The sequence below is a fragment of the Salvia splendens genome, chromosome 13 (assembly GCF_004379255.2).
Source record: "Salvia splendens isolate huo1 chromosome 13, SspV2, whole genome shotgun sequence".
Taxonomy (NCBI): domain Eukaryota; kingdom Viridiplantae; phylum Streptophyta; class Magnoliopsida; order Lamiales; family Lamiaceae; genus Salvia; species Salvia splendens.
This window is the reverse complement of record NC_056044.1, coordinates 8,017,486-8,034,111: the sequence shown is the minus strand read 5'-3', so window position 1 is coordinate 8,034,111 and position 16,626 is coordinate 8,017,486.

The window sequence follows — 16,626 nt, the reverse complement described above, 5'->3', positions numbered from 1 at the left end:
AGTGTTTGATTTTTTTGTTCAGCAACTCCATTTGACTGGGGAGAATATGGAGCCGTTGTTTGGTGAATTATACCACTTGCACGACAGAATTCTGCAAACGGGGCTACATACTTCACCACCTCTATCACTTCGAACACACTTAATTCGACAATTAAGTTGATTTTCGGCTTCATTTTTGAAGTCTTTAAACGCTTCAATTGCCTCATCTTTACTTCTTAATAAGTAAAGGTAACAATACCTTGTGCAATCATCTATAAATGTGATGAAGTACTTTTTACCACCTCTGGTTTGCACAAATTTTAAATCACATACGTCTGTATGGATTAACTCTAGAGGTTTTGTGCTCCGTTCTACCGAGCGAAACGGTAGCTTGGTCATTTTTACTTCAACACAGACTTCACATTTTTCTTGTGAGTTAAACTTATCTACTTTTAGTAAATTAAGATTTACTAATCTTTTTATAGTATTTAGATTTACATGCCCTAATCTACAATGCCATAAATCGGAGCACTCAAGCAAGTAAGAAGAAGAAGCATTCTTATTATCATTCACTTGATTCGGTACACGGCCCTTGGCCATTACATTGAGTTTGAACAAACCATTGGAAAGAAAACATTTTCCAAGGAAAGTACCAAACTTAGATAAAACAAACTTGTCAGAATCAAACACTAGCTTAAAGCCATGACTAACAAGCAAACTACCAGAAACAAGATTTTTACGGATGTCTGGGACATGCAGCACATCCCTCAGCTTTAGCTCACGACCAGATGTCATTAAAAGCTTCACTTCACCCATGCCAATGACTTCAGACTAGTCTTGGTTGCCCATGTGGAGCTTCTTCCCTTCGACTTGCTTGTAGGTCGAAAATTGGCTACGATCGGAGCACAAATGCACAGTAGCTCCGGTGTCAACTAACCAAGCCTTCGGATTGTCAATGTGGTTCACTTCAGAAACCACAGCAGCCAGATGATCATCGTTGAAGTCTCTCTCGACCATTTGAGCACTCTTCTTGAATTTCATCTTCTTAGGCTTTCGGCAGTCCTTCGCCATGTGGCCCGGCTTATCACAATTGAAGCAATTGCCTTCAAACTTTTGGCCAACAGTTTCCTTCCATTTGCCCTTATCTTTTGCGCTAGGGCGGGGACGTTTGGAGGATTGTCCCTTCTCCATCAGATTTGCTTTGGCAACTTCTGTCCCTCCCGACTTCTGATGGTACCGCCTATTGTCCTCTTCAATACGAAGACGGACTATTAGGTCTTCCGTCGTCATCTCCTTTCTCTTGTGCTTTAGATGGTTCTTGAAATCCATCCAGCACGGAGGAAGCTTCTCTATCATTGCAGAAACAATGAACTGGTCTGGTAAGGCCATCCCTTCAGCGTGGACATCGTGGACTATGATTTGCAACTCTTCAGCTTGCGCCACCACTGAACGAGAGTCCACCATCTTGTAGTCCAAAAACTTTGCGACTACATATTTCTTTGTACCAGCGTCCTCGACGCGATACTTCTTGTCAAGAGCCTCCCACAACACTTTGGAGGTCTTAGCCTCGGCAAAGATAGAATAGAGACTATCCTCTAAGCCGTTCAAGATATAATTCTTGCACAAGAAATCTCCTTGATGCCAAACATCATAGGCAGCTCGAACATTAAAGTCCGTCTCTTCCTCAGGTACAGTTGGAGCATCCTCCTTGAGGAAGTTGGCAACACCCAACGTAGTTAGGTAGAACAACATCTTTTGTTGCCAACGTTTGAATTCTAAGCCCTTAAATTTTACAGGCTTCTCAACTTGAGCCATGACCCTTGAGGTCGAAACAGGTGCCAACATTGAGGTGTTAGCGGCAGCAGAATACTATCCAATGGTGTTGTTTCCGTTCCCTCCAGCTTCGGTCGACATGATTTCAGCAAGAGTATAGTATTTCGTCTTGCGATTGTTTGAAAATCTTGTAGCCTTTACACTGACAACCCTTGCTATTACAAAGAACACAAAACATGAAGGTAAATGTAACAAATAAATTACAACGAAAGTAAAGAGATGCAAACTATAGTATTCTTCAAGTCGAGTCAAGGTGACCCTCTCTCCGCAAGACGAAATACGCCCCGGCTAGTGCTCACGGATTGGCGTAATGTCCCCAAAGATGAAACGACTTTCCTCCTATCGAGTTGAAGCACCTCAAACTCGTAGGCTCCGGAGAACTTGAATTGGAGGCGAGAACCGAGCTAGACAATGCTCCTAGAATGCCCACTAGAATGCTTGAATGATGAAGAGAGAATGCTTGTTGGTTGTGTATTCTCTTCTTCCAAATCCTACCTATTTATAGGATATGAAAGCCTACATGAAGAGTCTTGGTTTTAAGACACCTCATAATGCATTTGGAGGAGAAAGGCCAAAGGCCTAGCCTTTTGGCATTTCACATGTTTTTCTAACAGGTATGGCAGGAGAAGAATGGAGATGAGCGAATTTATAGTCCCGGCGCTTGCATGGTGGAGTAAAAACGAACATATGCACCGATAGTTGTCAATCATGGACTACAGATAACCGAGGGAGCCCAACTAGCCAACATGGAGATATATCAAAGGTTAGTAGGGAAATTAATTTACCTATAACATAACTCGATATAGCATAATTTGTAAGTGTAATGAGTCAGTTTATGCACCGACCACAAGATAATCATCTAGAAGCAGCATTGAGGATAGTTTGGTATCTCAAAGGAACCTTTGATCATGGAATAGTATTAAAAAGGAACGAAATCTAGAGCAAAGTACTTTCAGAGGTCCTTGGCAAGTTAAGCACCGGAAATTTCATTACTTAACTTGCGGGGGACATTGTCGCAATGAAAACAAATCAAGAAAAGAAGAAGATATGCGGAGAGATTCCAGGGATTACCTTTCATATGCGGAGAGATTCCAGGGATTACCTTTCATTAGAATACTAAGTTATTTTAATGTAAATATTTACCATAATTGTATAAGATGTCTTCCCCATAAAAAGGGTGATTACCTTGTAATTAAAATCAAGCAATACGATACCGGAAAGGATCACCTCATGGATTGTATACTACATTTCATAGTACACTATTAAATAATTGACAAGTGGATCTCATTTTATGAAAAGAAAAGTTGTTTCCATTATAACCTTTCCAATTAAGTAAAGAAATTTAAACTACACTAAATATAAAAAATGTATGTATTCAAATCAATTTCAGTTAATTATGTTTAATCTTAATAATAAAAAAAGTAATGTTGGATCACATTTTATAGAAAGAAAAGTTAAATCAAAATATTTTTTCTTGCACTTAATTTCTACACATCTTTTAGTTTCACTAATTCTCCACCTATTTTAATAACTTATCTTGTTTCTTTTCAAAGGTTATCTCCTCATAATTTTGTTAGATGCTATATCAATAATATATATATTAATTTTTATGTATTTTATGCTAAAATAACATCGCCATTAGTATTAGCAACACTAGTCCATATATTAGTAATTTTTGTATATCATGAAATAAGTACAAATACATAGCAGGAATATAAAAATCAAAATCAAAATATCATAAAAAGAAAAAAATTATTGGAAAAACTTCAAGTAACAAGAAAGAAAATAGTAGTACTAAAAAGTAAGAAAATATTTAATATACAAAATTTTAAAGGTTCATAATTTATTTATTATAAACATTGCTTCTGCACAGGGGCGGAGCCAGGATTTTATTGGAGAAGGGGCAAAAATATAATACAGAGGAAAATTTTATGTATTTGAGAAGGGGCATTTAGTGTAGTTAAAGTACATAATTAAAAATTTATGTATAAATATATAAGAGAATGAGTGGATGAGGAGGAGGGGCAATTGCCCCATGTCCTCATAAGGTGGCTACGCCCGTGCTTCTGCATATAATATGCTTGTATCAAACCATTATATTTGAGTCCTAGAAAAAACACAATATCAAGATAATAAAATTGATTGAAATTACTTTGTTTTTTTTTATTAAAATTGAGCATAATTAACTGAAATTGATTTCAATAAATACGTTTTTTATATTTAGTGTAGTTTAATTTCTTTACTTAAGTGGAGAGGATATATTGGAAACAACTTTTCTTTCCATAAAATAAGACCCACTTGTCAATTTTTTAATGGTGTATTATATAATGTAGTATATAATGCATGAGGTGATCCCTTCCGATACGCTACATGATTCAAGCCTATACAGTTTAACAGAAGAAAAAAAGGACAATATTGAACATATAAATGCAATTCTCTCAAAATAACAATAATAAGTAAAGAAACAACAAATTAAATCGAAATCCTATCGTTTATCGTTTAATCAGTAATGTTTTAGAAGAAGAATAAAATGTTGTAATGTTTAAGGCGACAGTTTTTCTTCTCCTCGCTTAAAGTTTTATGCCGGGGGGATAGATCCCCTACTGTGCCAAAAAAACACAGCACAAGATGCTGTACATAATACACAAGATTTTGTGAACAAAACGCAGCCATCTCTTTCTCTCTCTTCTTTCAATATTTTCATTCTTTCACTACTTTTAGTATTTTAATTCATTCTTTGTTTTTATATTAGAAAATACTAAAAATTATTGTAAAATTTAAAATACGCAAGATTTTGTGTAGAATACGGAGCCATCTTTTTCTCTCTTTTTGCGATATTTTCATTCTTTGTTTTTCTATATATTGAGGTTGTCCCATAAAATATGTCTCACTTTCCTTTTTAGTTTCTCACACTAAAGATGTTACATTTCCATATTTAGGAAAAGTTACCTCTTAAAATAATATAAATATTATATTTTCTCTTTCCCCCTAACACACAAAACAAAACCTCCTAAAATCTTGTGTCGCCCACAAGTGTGACATCTTTTTGTGGGACGGAGGGAGTATATAATACTGGAAAATATTGTAAAATCTGAGAGTATTAATTACAATTAGCATGAAATATAATAATTAGCTCAAAATATGCAGCCGTTAATTATTTTATACGTCTGATGATTTGAAGAGTTGGTGTCATTTAAAATCCTTATACAATAGTTTTTAGTATTTTATATATAAACATAGAAAGAATGAGTGAAAATACTAAAAGTAGTGAAAGAAAGAGAAGGTATAAAATAAAGAATGAAAATATTGAAAGAAGAGAGAGAAAGAGATGGCTGCGTTTTGTTCACAAAATCTTGCATATTATGCACAACATCTTGTGCTGCGTTTTTTGGGACAGTAGGGGATCCATCCCCTTTAGAGCATCTGTAACGCGGGGGGGTGGGCCGCAAGTCGCGAGTCCCGGCCCGTCCCATGCGTTACACGGAGGAGAGTCACGGCCCAGGTCGGTCCAGGGGCCGCGTTCCCGGCCTGGCAAGCGTCCCGCGTCCCGGCCAGGGACGGCATTGCACGGTGACGGGCCGCAACTGACGAGTCTCGGCCCAGCGTTACACGCTCCTCGGGCCGGGCCGCAACCGATTTTTTTTTAATTCGAAAATTTTTTCTATAAATACTACTCCATTTACATACACATTCAACTTCAAATCTCTTCCTATAATTCGAAAAAATGCCTCCTCGTCAAAGAATATTCGAAGATCAAATGTCCCGGTTGTTAGCAGAGGCGGTACCGGCAATCCAAGAAGAAATCAACAACGAAGTTGAACGCTACCAAGCTGCTATTCAAGCTTGGAACGAACAACAAACCCGGGTACCACGTACCCGGATGTATATTCACCGAGACAGTGAACAAGCTGCCTTGCGGCTTTTCACGGATTATTTCTAATGTGAATCTTAAGGATTCAAGACACATATGTTTGCCCCGGACTTGCTCTTGTGAATTTTTCAATAACCCAAACAAACCCAACAAGAAATGAAACAATAAAAATGGTGGAAAAGGGAGAAGGTGAAGGTGTTATGATTTAGATAGATGCTTGGAACCTATGGACCTTCTACAAAACAATGAAGACAACCTAAGATAACTTTCACCAAAACAATAATCTAATGGCTCCACAAAACTAGCAACACAAGAACTAGAATTGCATACCTTAACATTCAACCTAAGCCCGACAATAGATTAAAATGCAACCACAAGGAATTTTGATAAATCTTCAAAGATGAAGCGGAATGCTCACAATGGAGTCTTTGGTAGGTTTACAAAATGTTCAAAGCTGACATAGAAAAAACCCTAACATGTCTATTTATACTATGAGTGAAAAGGAGCAAAATAAAACAAATCTTGGTCAAAAAGTCACATCCCGGACAAAATGCCCGACCGGGCGTTTCCCTAGGCTCATTTCGCCCGACCGCGCGAAGTTTCTGAACAAAAACTAATCTCTCGACAAAAACGCCCAATCGGGCGTTTTGCATGAGGAAAAACGCCCGCCCGCGCATTTTGTTCTGCATTGCGCGGCTTTCTTAAAACGATCATAACTTACTCATCCGGGATCCGATTGAGGTATGCAAGATACCCACTCGAAGATCTTTCGACGGTGAAGACAATGGTTATCTTAAGAGAGTATTTGGACTTTATTTTCATAGTCAAATTCCGGTTTGAATCAGACCTCCCAATCCGGCTAGGCTCCTTGCCATGTCTCCACCCTCTTCTCGGACCCCAATCAACCCATGGCCCTCGACATTGTTGCATTTTATGATTGTGAATACCTGGATTCACATCATTCTCTCCTTCTTTGTGAAAGGATTTGTCCTCAAATCCGGTTCTTCGATTCTTCTTTATGACACCCGGATTCACATCATCCCCTCCTTCTTTTGAAGGATTTGTCCTCAAATCCCGATCAAGTACACCTACAAAATCGAGCGAGTCCAAATCAAATATCATAGTACCATACAAGAGGTTGATTTCACTTTTGAACCCAAAAGGCATTTCACTAACAATGAGATGATTCTCACAATCACAATCAACGAACCAACTTCCATCATCACATTCAAGATTGAATTTAACTATGAGAACAAAGGAGACCTCAATCTTAAGATTATTTTCTTGAAGCTTACAATGAATCATACCAAGTATAGAATCAAGGTTGTCAACGTGATGCTTACTTAATTGCTCCAACACTTTGAAGAAGTGATCATTACTATGAGAAGAATGTGACAAAAAACTATTATGCATAGCATGTAGGGTATGCTCAACACAAGACATGTGAACCTTATATAACACCACATGAATCTTGTAAAACATAATATCAATTAACATAAGAAACTTATCAAAATAAGTCCCTCGCAATTGCTCTAACAATTTCAAGACATGGGCACACACATGGGAACAAGGCTTTACTATGACTTTATCACAACATAACCCACAAAAGACATGTGAGTGGAAAAGTCCCTCACAAAACGACCATAGAACATCTCAATCTCATTGAAGGGTCTAACCATTTTGCAATGAAAACATAGCAAGTACCAAGTTATAAAGTCATCAACAATTTTAATTCTCTCGGTCCTACCATTCTCATCCACATATATATGAAACTTAAAATTACGAACAAGTGAAGACTTAGACATCTTCGTATGCAAGGAAGTCATTTCATCTTTCGAGTTAGAATCCATAAGGGAAATGACACGCCTATCAATGTATGGATTTATCAAGAAAGGGTCAACATATGAGGCAAAGATAGACTTGGCATTTGAAGATTCAAGCTCTCGATGCCACAAATCACAAATGACAAGATAGGATCATGCTTTAAGTACAAGTTAGGATCAACATGGTTCAAATCAATTTTCCAAAGCAAATTATTGTCCAACACATCAATCTTATCTAAGCACATGAAAGAAACATCACAAGGAAGCAAGGATAGTGTACTTGAACCTTGGGAAATGGGTGATTCATCTTGACATTGCTTCCATGATCTTATTACCGGTAAGAAGTTACTCGGTACATCCACGACTCGGGGTTCACCTTCTAATCCTCTCAATTCTTGTCTCCTAAAGTCATCAAAGAGAAAAGACAAGTCATAAGAGTTAGTAAAACAAGGGTCATTCTCCTCACCAATGGCAAAAGGAATAGGGTGATTTAGAGCCCTCCCAAGGTTGATATTAGAATCTAACAAGCAACTTTTTTTCCTCACATGCTTGTAGTTTTTCTCTCTTGGTTTGTTTGATTCACACTCACCCCCACCACTCTCCCTTGGCTTTTGCGTCTCACATTTTCGCCTTTTCTCACACTCTATTGGCTTTTGAAGCATGCCCTCACTCTCTAGCTTTTTCTCTTTCTCTCGATCCTCTCTCAAGTGCTTGTTTCCATTAGCAACCTCATGTAGCTTTGGTTCGGTGTTCAAGATTTGAAAGGCATTCAACGGCTCACATTCGTCTTCGGCTTCCACTATGCTATACACACCATCATTGAAAGTTGGGCGTGCGTCTAATTCATGTATGACCATGGACTCTTTTTCATCCTCACATTGCTCTTCATCATCATCGGCAACAAAATCCACCATATGCTTGACACGCTCTTTAACAATGTAGTTAGCATTGTCACACTCACTTTGAATCAAGCTCTTTGAAAGAGGAAAATTGGATGACAACCACGACGAAACCTTCGTGTGATAGCTAGGATGAGATAGGTCCACATTCTTTGTTGGGATGCTTCTTCGGCTTGTGTCTCCACCACCATGTCGAGAGTTTGAGCTCTTCCTTGCTTTACTTGAGGTTTCTTCCCCCATTAACCACTCATGCACATTATGACGGTCATGATCCCTCATCCACCTAGAGTGAGACTCTTTATGAAACATTGGAGCTCGTTCCCTCCTACTCCCTCTAACAAGTCCATCATCATGGTACCTTGACTTGTAGTCACTCCTACCATGTCTCTCTCGGTCACTAGGTGTTACGGAATGGTTATTCCTAACACTATCTCTAAGAAGTCTTATATCATCATGAAATGTCGTAAATCCTCCTTGCATAGCATTCACATTGTCCCGCACCTTGTGCATCTCCTTCATGATTGAGGAGAACATCTCTTCGATAGTAACATCGGATGGTGAGACAACTTAATTTATAGGCGAGTCATGCCTAGAGTTCACCATTACAAGTACCTACAAATCAAATTTCACAAGACTAGGGACAAGCCCCTTTTTGTTAGTAACACAAACAACACACACACCCGAGAATGGAGAATTTAGTGAGGAGCTCACTTCCCATAATATGTACCCCTTTCCCCAAAACTCACACCCAATGTCGCTCGGAAGACTTAGAAATTTTGGTGGCTAGGATACTCTCCCTCACTTGCTCTCAACGATGATAATCCACAAGGGTAGCACAATTCACAAACAAGATATGCAACTAGGCAAGTAATTACTAGTTCTAGAAGCTAAAAGATAAGTGAAAGTAAGGTGCTAGGCCAATGGGACAAATCAACAAACACTTTGTGTGCACAATTTCACCCAACAACAATAGACCCAACAATTGATGTACTTTTGGTCTACAACTTTGGAACAATCACATTGACATACCCAAGAACACATATATCAATTTATAGCTAAAGCCCATGGATATATTTTGAAGTATCTCTTTTTTTTTGATAATTTTCTAACAATTACAAGAACAAGAACCAATGGCTCTTGATACCAAATAATGTGAATCTAAGGATTCAAGACACATATGTTTGCCCCGTACTTGCTCTTGTGAATATTTCAATAACCCAAACAAACCCAACAAGAAATGAAACAATAAAAATGGTGGAAAAGGGAGAAGGTGAAGGTGTTATGATTTAGATAAATGCTTGGAACCTATGGACCTTCTACAAAACAATGAAGACAACCCAAGACAACTTTCACCAAAACAAGAATCTAATGGCTCCACAAAACTAGCAACACAAGAACTAGAATTGCATACCTTAACATTCAATCTAAGCCCGATAATAGATTAAAATGCAACCACAAATGATTTTGATAAATCTTCAAAGATGAAGAAGAATGCTCACAATGGAGTCTTTGGTAGGTTTACAAAATTTTCAAAGCTGCCATAGAAAAAACCCTAACTGTGATTGAAAAGGAGCAAAATAAAATAAATCTTAGTCAAAAAGTCACATCCTGGACAAAACGCCCCTACCGGGCGTTTCCCTAGGCTCATTTCGCCCGTCCGCTCGAAGTTTCTGGACAAAAACTAATCTCTCAACAAAAACGCCCGACCGGGCGTTTTACATGAGGAAAAACGCCCGCCCGCCCATTTTGTTCAGTACTGCGCGGCTTCCTTAAAACGATCATAACTTCCTCATCCGGGCTCCGATTGAGGCATGCAAGATACCCACGCGAAGATCTTTCAACGATGAAGACAATGGTTATCTTAAGAGAGGATTTGAACTTTATCTTCATAGGCAAATTCCGGTTTGAATCAGACCTCCCAATCCAGCTAAGCTCCTTGTCATGTCTCCACCATCTTCTCGGCCCCCCAATCAACCCATGGCCCTCGACATAGTTGCATTTTATGATTGTGAATACCTGGATTCACATCAATTTCTCTAGAGATCCGCGTGGAGTGATCAGATGTTCTGTCGCCTGTTCCGGATGCGGAGGCCTTTGTTCCTACGCATTGTCAACACAGTTGTAGCTCGTGATCCGTATTTCTGCCAAACTACCGATGCTATTCGTCAACTCGCTTACGGAACTACATTAGATATGTTCGATGAGTATTTCCATGTAAGTGAGCCTACTGGACGGGAGTCCCTCGCTAGATTTTGTCGGGCAGTCGTCGAAGCATTCAAGGATACGTACTTGAGAAAGCCAACGACCGACGACGTTAGGAAGTTGATCGACATGCAAGAGCGGGCCCACGGCTTCCCAGGGATGCTTGGAAGCATCGACTGTATGCACTGGCAGTGGAAGAATTATCCAACGGCTTGGAGAGGACAATAGACTAGCAGGCACAAGGGCACACATCCCACGATTGTGTTGGAGGCCGTTGCCGATTGCAGATTGTGGATCTGGCATGCCTACTTTGGTGTCGCGGGGTCCAACAACGACCTCAATGTGTTGAACGAGTCTCCATTGTTCAACGACTTGTGTGCTGGGCGAGCACCGAACGTAGAGTTCATGGCCAACCACCGTCGGTATAGTATGGGGTACTATCTGGCAGACGAGATCTACCCTCGATGGCCCGTGTTTGTGAAGACTATCACAGCTCCGACAACCGATCGGAGGGCAATGTTTTCCCAAAGGCAAGAGGCGGCTCGGAAAGATGTCGAGCGTGCATTTGGAGTCCTCCAAGCGCGGTGGGCTGTCGTGAAGGGAGCGACCCGTGGTTGGCAGCGGTCAAACATCGCCGACACAATGTATGCATGTATCATAATGCATAACATGATCGTTGAGGACGAGCAAGATAACGTCACTTTGTGGAGCGACGATCCGCTCGCCAGCACCGGGAGTAACTACGTTGTCACCGATCCGCCCGTGCAGGGCCTTCCTCCCGACATCCGCAATGTCATGACCCGTTCGGCTGCGATGCGCCAAGAGGAACAACACACTCACCTCCAAGCCGATCTAATCGAAGAAATTTGGACTCGCACCAACGTTTTCCAGCATTGACGTATGTTTTTATGTATTTTATTTTCAGTTTTAAAATTTATATGTTGTAATTTTGCAATATTCGGTGAAATTAAATTTTCCGTGTTATAAATTTCCAGTGTTTTTTATTTTACGTTCAAAATAGGTTGGAGTTGTGAATAGTGTCATTTATTAGTTGCGGCCCGAGTTACGGCCTGCAGGGTTACAGCAGTTGGGAACTGAGCCGCAACTGTGGAGGAATGATGACGTGGAGGGGACTTGGGGCCGGAAATGGGGAGGGGTTATTGATTCCCTTATGCCGACAATCGTAAACCCAATACAGGTCTGCATTATGTGAGCACGTTATGACATAGGAGTATCATTTTATGAATCTAACCAATAGTATCACAAAATTTTGTGTCAGGTATTCAAATAATTGAATGTTTATCATTTTATGAATCTAACCAATAGTATCACAAAATTTTGTGTCAGGTATTCAAATAATTGAATGTTTAATTTCAATTTAACGAAAGGGCACAGTGATTAGTAATCATATTTGTCAAGTAGTATGGGGGAGAAGGTGACAATCATTAAATTAAAATGTATATACACAAATATAATGGCATATCAAAATGTAAGCTCTATCTGTGATTTCAGTCAAAATTAGTTGATGGAATGTGTTATTCGAGGCGGACAAAGTTGCCAGGAATGTGGAGAACAAAGTAGTGTAACTTAATTTATCATTTTGTTTTATAAAGATAGGACTATATAGTACTTCCTCCCTCCGTTCCAAGGAAGATGACCCCTTCCTTCGGCGGCACGAGATTTTATGCAGTTTTATTTTGTGTGTTTAGTAGAAAGAATAAAGTGAGAGAAATGGAATAAAGTAGGGATAAAAAGGTTTCCATTTTAAGTAACGAGTCATCTTAGTTGGAACAAACAAAAAAGGAAAGTGAGTCATCTTCAATGGGACGGATGGAGTATTTGTTTGCTTAGACCATCCACTAAGCGTCTCGCCGGCGTCTGGCGTCCCGTCCCGGAGAGACGGGACCCCGGCGCGACGCGTTGCAGCTCGCCGTCCCGTCCCGCGCCGTCCCGCGTCTCGTCCCGCGTCGCGTCCCGTCGAGCCCAGAGACAGGCTGTCTCGCCACGCGCCTAAGCGACCCGGCGTCGTGCGTGACGCCCACTCGCCGGCCCGCGAGTGGGTGTCGTCACGTGCTGACGCAATAAATATTTTTTAAAAAAAATCGAATTTTAAAAAAAATAAAATAAAAAATAAAAGAAAAATTTTTTGTAACGGTAATAATACCGCTTTTTTGTTTTTTTTTTAATTTTTTTTATTTTTAATTAATTTTTTTACTCTATAAATACTTATAAACTCATCCTCATTTCACACACAACTACACATCTATTCTTCCTATCATCTAAATTTTCTCTCAAATTTTCATATAACAACTCAAGATGTCCGGCGACGGCGACGGCAACTACGGCGGTTCCGGCTCCGGCGGGTGGGATCTCAACGCGTTCGGCGATTGGGAGACCATGATCAACACATTGGGCGGTTCCGGTTCATCAACGCCGGGGACCCAGGGTTCGGCGACGCCAGGGGGGTACCAACCACCCAATTTTGACCATGATGCATATGTCCGTCCCTCCGCCCCGCGGTATTCGCAGGGATTATCCCAGATCCGGGAGGATTTTCCAGTTGATCCCACGCCGGGAGTAGGCCGAGGCAGTGGAGGTGGGCGAGGCGGTGGAGGTGGCCGAGGCGGTGTACAACCCCAGGCGGGCGAGGACGAGGAGGAAGAGGAAGAAGAGGAAGAAGATCTAGGCCGGCATCCGTACAACAACCTCGAAACGCTGGCGGTGTACAACGCCTGGATCACCGTCTCGTACGATCCCATCGTCGGGAATCAACAATCTCGGAAGTGTTTCTGGGAAAAGGTCTGCGAGGTCTACCACAAGATAAAGCCGAAAGGCTCCCGCAAGCGCAAATTTAAAATGCTCCGCTCTCACTTTGACCGAGTCGACCGACAGGTCAAAAAATTCAGCGGCATCTACTAGGCCGAAGAGGCGCGCTACCAAAGCGGCACAACGGCAACCGACATTTTGACGTACGCTTTGCGCACCTACTACCAGGACGAACGTCATCAATTCAGATTTGTTGATGTTTGGCAGGCCGTCAAGGACGAGGAACGGTGGGCCGACGGTTTTCGCTCCAGCTCGGGCTCAACCTCGAAGCGCACGAAGCATACTGCGAGTGGCCAATACTCATCTGGTGGTGACACCGCTGAGGGCATCAGCCAACCTGAGGCTGAATCCCAGGAGTTTGCGGGTACGGTCGGCGATGCTGGAGGATCCGCGAATGGGCGCCGTCGGCCGCAAGGGACGAAGGCGGCGAAAGCGGCTAGAGCAAGGAAGGGCCGAAGCGAATCAAGCCAGCCGGCCTCGGGATCGGGCTCGCGGGGAGGCTCGGACACACTTATGGTGGCGGACACTTCCCGTTTCTCGTACGCCCAATTCACGGCCTGGTGGAACGGAATTGTATACATTCCATTGTTTTTTATAACAAATAAATTGTTTTGACATATACTCCTTACTAATCATAGTTTAAAATTAAATATATAGGTTTATGTTTTACTTAAGAATTTTATAATTTAAGTTTATTTATTTCACAGCTTTTACGAGAGCTAGTATATCATAGAATACAAATAAATATTTATTGAATCCAAAATTTTCATCATCTTGTGTTGAGCTATCTTCTCAATAAAATCTCCTTTAGGTCATTCGCAGCACATACTCCCCATACCAAAAACTCACCTTTACCATAAATCATAACTCCTAGTACAGTTAGAGCATCCACTATAGCTCCGGAGGGGGGCGACGGCGGGGCGCCCTATAGTGGGAGGGACGTCCGCCCCGAGGCGGACGAAAAAAAGGGGGCGGACGGACGATCGGCGACTTGCGGGCGAGGACGCGGCGATGCATCGTCGGCGGGGCGATAGGCGCGCCGGCCTATAGCGGGGCGATAGGCGCGCCGGCCTATAGCGGGGCGGTGCCCGGCGCGCCGGTCCTGGGCGGACGATTGATTTTTATTTTTTATTTTTTATTTTTTTAAATTCAAATTTTACCTATAAATACACCACATTCCTTTCATTATTTTCACACCATTCCACCTCTTCATCACTCATATTTTCTCTCACTAGAATTTGTGGACTGAAATGGACGATTTATGGAACGACGCGTGGAATTCTCTGATTCAAGAGGTGCAATACGAGGCCAAGGAGGAGAAAGCGGTGCGCGGGGCGGAACGCACGGCGGAAGTGGCGGAGGGCGCGATCCCTCGTGCGATTAGTCGTCGGCGGACCATCCAACGAGACCATAGCGGAGCGCACCAGCGTCTAATGGCGGACTACTTTGTGGATAACCCCCGTTATCCACCTGAGATTTTCCGTCGACGATTCAGAATGTCGCAACGGCTCTTCAACCATATAGCGACGAATTTGGCGAAGCGTTACCGGTGCTTCACCCTCCGAAGTGATTGCACTGGCCGGATCGGGCTGTCTATGCTTCAGAAGTGCACCGCTATAATCCGGCAGCTTGCGTACGCCGGACCAGCTGATATGTTCGACGAATACCTACAGATGGGTGAGACGACTAGCCACACGGTGCTTTGGCAGTTTTGTAAGGGGGTTCGGGAAATATTTGGTGGGGAGTTCCTACGAAAGCCCACTCTTGATGAGTGTCAAAGACTGCTGGATATGCACGGTTCGATCCACGATTTCCCAGGAATGTTAGGAAGCATCAATTGCATGCATTGCGAGTGGAAGAACTGCCCAGTGACGTGGAAAGGCCAGTTCACAATTGGATTCTAAAGCAAACACCCATCGATGATTCTGGAAGCCGTTGTTGACCACCGCTTGCGGATCTGACATGCGTATTTCGGTGTTGCAGGTTCGAACAACGACATCAATGTTCTTCAGTCATCACCGCTCTTCAATGACGAGTGCCGGGGTGAGGGTCCGGAAATCAACTTCGTAGCCAAGGGCACGCAGCACAGTAGGGGATACTATTTGGCGGATGGGATATATCCTCGGTGGCCCGTATTCATCAAGATAATTCGCCAACCGGTTGGACCGAAGAAACAATACTTTGCGCGGAAACAAGAGGGTGCTAGGAATGATGTTGAGCAAGCTTTTGGTGTCCTCCAACAGCGGTGGGCCATTATACGGTGCCTGGCCTGAGTTTGGCACGAAGTTGATGTCGCGAATATTATGTTAACATGTATCATATTGCATAATATGATAATAGAAGATGAAGGATTTGCGGCAGAGCGCTGGGCACCGGAAGAGGGCACAAGTACAAGTAACGGTGTTTCCTCCGAGCCGATCTAGATGGGCGTACCACAGAGCAATGAATATTTGATCCAATGTTTCAGTGATATGCGCAGGAGCACAACACATACCACACTCCAGGCCGATTTGGTTGAAGAAGTTTGGGCACGTAAGGGAGGTGGCGGCGTAGTGTGAACACTATTATGATGTTCAACAGATTAAATTTTCGTTGTATAATTTTTCCCTCACTTTAATACGACGAAAATGTAGTGTTTAATTTTAATTTCTTCACTTATAGCCGTTTTTTTATAATTACGTATAGTCCGATAAATTTAATTACTTATAGTTGAATTAAAATAAACAAAAAAAATCGGGGCTATTGGAAGTGTTCGCCTATAGTGGCGGAAACAAAAATTTGGGGCTGTGGACAAAAAAAATGAGGTTGTGGACAAAAAAAAAGGGTGGGGATATTGGGGACGTCCGCCTATAGTGGATGCTCTTATCCACCTCAATTTAAATTAATCATAAGATGCTCTTATCCACCTCAATTTAAATTAATCATAAGAGCATCTCCAATGCCCGGATGTCCCACTCGGACATCCACTAGGATTTCCCAAAAACACCTTCTACCAAATCACTAGGACTTCCCATCCCACTGCCACGTCACTAGGACTTCCCCTGCACAATCCGCCATTCTCATCACCCTTCCCACTAGGACTTTCCGCAGTAAAAAAAATCACAAATTCACAAATAAAGCAATTTACGTTTACGGAAATAAAATTTCAACACGAATACGAACGAGTTTAAAAAAAAATTTAAATACCGGACGT